This window comes from Nicotiana attenuata, unplaced genomic scaffold, assembly GCF_001879085.1.
Source record: "Nicotiana attenuata strain UT unplaced genomic scaffold, NIATTr2, whole genome shotgun sequence".
Taxonomy (NCBI): domain Eukaryota; kingdom Viridiplantae; phylum Streptophyta; class Magnoliopsida; order Solanales; family Solanaceae; genus Nicotiana; species Nicotiana attenuata.
The window spans coordinates 160,446-164,892 of NW_017672079.1; positions in this window are offsets into that span (position 1 = coordinate 160,446).

A 4,447-nucleotide genomic window follows, 5' to 3' on the forward strand; every position below is an offset into this window, starting at 1 on the left:
TATTGCCGTATGCTTCATACCTCCTCAAGTTTTATTGTTTCATTGGACCTTTAGTAAGTGTTGATGTCGACTTCTCGTTACCACTTTTTCGGAGTTAGGCTAGATACTTATTGGGTACGCGTTGGTTTACATACTCATACTGCACTTCTGCACTATATGTGGAGGATTTAACAGGTTTATTTGATGATCATCTTGGCGCGTAGGCGTACCTGTTGAGGTGACTTTATGTGAGTTGCATTCCAGGCTACGTATCGCAGTCCACCGAGTCTCCATTGTACTATTTATTTTATCCCGTCTTAATACATTCGGGACAGATGTTTGTATTATTATTGCATTCCTTAGAAATTTGCTCATGTATTAGTGACACCAGGTTTTGGGGCTTTTCCTTCGGGTTATTCATTGTTGTGGTTCATGTAAGTATTTTTATTACTTTGTAAATTCTATTTTATACTATTCAATTACAAAAAATTTTGATTTCAAAAATACTAAAATGAGTAATTTAATTAGTAAATCACCGTTGGCTTGCCTAACGGCAGCGTTAGACGCCATCACGACCTATAGTGGATTTTGGGTCGTGACAGAGGAGGACATGCAGAGCATATACCCATACTTATTCCGTACTCCATGTACGATTATAGACCCATTCAAGGACGAGCATTTGTTTAAGAGGTGGAGAATGTAACAACCCGATCAGTCATTTTGCTTTGTAGAACCCCGCTGCATTAAATAAGACTTCCCGTATGTGCTTTTACTGTTTTATGATTTGCTGGGGATGGTTAGTTCGGGTTTGGAAAGGTTCGGGTTGAAATCGAAATACTTAGATCTTTAATATTAGCTTAAAAGGGTTAAGTTTTACTTGGGTCAACATTTGTAGTAAACACCCTCGAAACCAGGATTTGACGGTCCCAATAGGTCCGTATGATGATTTTAGACTTGCACGTATGTTTGGATCAGGTTTTGGATGACCCGAGAGCGTTTCAGCACTTAATATTGAAGGTTTTTCAAGTTCTTTGAATTTTTTTTGGAAGTAGGTTTTGGTGTTATCGAGGCCCGTTTGGGAATACGAGCCTGTGAATAGTTCTGTATGGTGATTTAAGACTTGCAAGCAAAATTTAGCATCATTCCGAGTTGATTTGATAGGAATTGGATGAGCGAAGGTGTTCCTAGATGTTTTTGAGTTTTATAATTCGATTTATGCATATTGGTATCCGATTCGTGCTTCTAGATGTTATTTTGTTGTTTCGAGCGTGCGAGAGGATCCGTGATATGTTGTTGGATGTGTGAGTGTTGTTGGATGGGGTCCTGGGGGCCCTGGGTGTGGATCGGATGGGGAATCAGACTTGAATATGGGCTTAGGGGGACTACTGGTGCAACAGTTCTGGTGTGCCCGCACTTGCGAGATTTTGACCGCAAGTGCGAACTTTTGACCGCAGAAGCGGCTTTGGAAGAAAGGTCAGTGGCTCGTAGAAGCGGAGGAGCTTCTGCGATGAGAAGGCTGCAGGTGAAAGAAAAGGCCGGCCATGCCTTGACCGCAAGTGCGACGCCGCTTTCTGCAGAAGCGGGTCTGCATAAGAGGGAGCCCATCCGCAGAAGCGAAGTCAGGTGGCCTGGGCTAGGACCACACCTGCAATGGATTTTCCGCATGTGCGGCGCCACATATGCGGCCCATGGTCCGCAGAAGCAGAATCGCTGGAGGAAGTGAGGTCTTTTAATGTTGGGACATAGGCTGTTTTGGCTCATTCTTTCATCTCTGGGGCAATTTTTTAGCTCTTTGAAGAGGGGGTTTCACCTAGCTATTGGAGGTAAGTAATTTCTATCCAATGTAAGTTAAATACAGACATTATGGGTAGGTTCTAACATATAAAATTGTAAAAATTATGGGTTTAGTTGAAAAACCTAGATTTTGATTAAACAAAGAGATTTAACCACAAAAATGATTATGGAATTGGGTAAAAATGATTTATTTGAGGTCGTGAGGTTATGGATAACAATTATCTTCGAAAATTTCCGCAACTCGGGCACGTGGACCTGAGGTTGAATTTTAGGAATCTTCTAATTATGGGTGGGTAATTACCCTAATGGTTACTTTTGAGTATATATTGATTTATTTATATTATATTTGGCTAGTTTCGGGTTTTCCGGCTTGTTGAGGAGTTAGAGCGTATTTGTGGACCATAAGTGAGCTTGAGAACGAGGTAAGTCTCTTGTCTAACCTAGTAAGAGGGAACTCATCCCCGTAGGTGTATTTTTGTTGTGAATTACATGCGCGGGGAGCTACATATGCACTAGTGATGAGAGTCCGTGCGTAGCTATATTCCAGGAGATGTCCGGGTAGTCTTAGATTTACATCATGCTTTAATTGTATTGTCATGTTTGTTGTGCATATTAATTATCTTAAATAGAGCTAAGACTAGAGATTTTAAGGTTGAAAACTTTTAAGTTTGATTTCTTATTTCGGGAAAGAGTTGAAAAATATTTAATAACTCTGAGAAATCCATGTCCTACCGCGCCGCAAGTACTTCCGTGAGCAAGGTAAACTTCTCTATTCTCATGGGAGCGGGCCATTTGCCTCGACATTTTAATAGATGCATCTATGGTTTGTGTCGTTCGACCCTCGACAGTGCACACACTATATTTTCAGATCGGGTCGTACGACCTCGGCATAAATCGTGTGTGGTATTACTCGGAGTCATTTACACTTGATATTATGTTATTGCTTGAGAGATTATAATCTACCTGATGACCGAAATTTATTAAGAACTAGTATGTGTTAGACGGGGATTTTGGAATTTACTATCATTTAGAGAACCATTTATTTACTGCTTGGTGTCATGTTGTTTTTATTATTCACATATTCAATGCCTATTTAACATTTTTGTATATTATTATTGGCTCATAGTAACTGTCGATGTCAACCTTTTGTCGCTACTTCTTCAAGGTTAGACTGGATATTTACTGGGTACATGTTGTTTATTTACTCATGCTACACTTCTGCACTAATCATACAGGATCAGAGGCAGGTGCATCTGGTGACCCTTCAGGTATGCACCCCCAATACCCCGAGGCTTAGTGGTGAGCTGCTTCCGAGTCTGTCCTGCAGTACCCAGAGTCTCTCTTTTACATTTTCTTCTGTCTACTCTATTTCAGACAGTAGTTGAGCGTTTTGTATATTCTACTAGTAGCGCATACATTTGTGATATTAGATCATGGAAATATGCTAGTAGACATTAGATAGTTTTTGAGTGTTTATCACACCACACTTGCTCTCATATTTATTTACGTTTTATTTTATTAAATTTTTACCTCTTACTTAATAAATAAAAATCAACTATTTCGAAAGTTAAAAAAAATCGATACATGTCTTGTTCACTATTGACTTGACTAGCGGCAACGTTGCGCGTTATCACGGCCATAATATATATATATATATATATATATATATATATATATATAGAGAATTTTTCCCAAGTAAGTAAGAGGTAAATATCAATCATATTAATTTCTTAATTCTTATTGTAAATATAAATATATTATATATCCGATATAATTAAAAAAATATTTAAAAACTTAAGATGAATATTGTTATGTTGTTGGTAACAATATTTCTTAGCTAAACGTTAGCGCAGAAATTAACGATGAATTTTATTTTTCTTAAAAAATTAACAATTATTTTAGTATTTTATCTTTTTAGTGATAAAATCATAAATCTATCATTTTTCCGTGGACAATTAGTTACATGATGTCATCAACTACTAAAAGTATTTTATTTCCTTTTTTGCAATGTTAGTATATTTCGTACGTATTTGGAGTCTTTGGTCATTGTGCACTAAAAATACCATAATTCTTTTTAAATATATGAGTACTTATTCATAAATAAATGCTTAGATATATGAAGTTATTCTAAATACTAATTTAAGCTAATTCAGAAAACACATATACAAATATCTGTGCAAACTATCAAAGTCTTCACCATATGAGTACTATTTAAAAATATGAGTTTAGATATAAGAAATTACTCTAAATATTTATTTAAAAATAATAAAGGAACAAAATACATAAATATCTCTATGATTATTAACAAAATTTTGAGTTTTATCTACAAAATTATACGTATAAGCTTGATGTCACGACCCAAATTCTTGCTCCGTGAAATGTTGTGACGGTACCTAGTCTCAACGACTAGGTAAGCCTAACATTTGCGGAAATAACCAACAATGAAGCAAAAACCTTAACAACTAACAGCAACAGATAATTTAAATAAACGATAGAGATACCGCTCGGCATATACAATAATCAATTCTCAAATATACACAAAATCCTCCCAAGACCCGGAACACCGTAAGTCACAAGCTTCTAAGATTTATCTAAATGTTATGTCACGACCCAAAACAAAACGATATTTTCATTTTCAAGATAATTCCAAAACTATTTAATATAAAATCTTCAT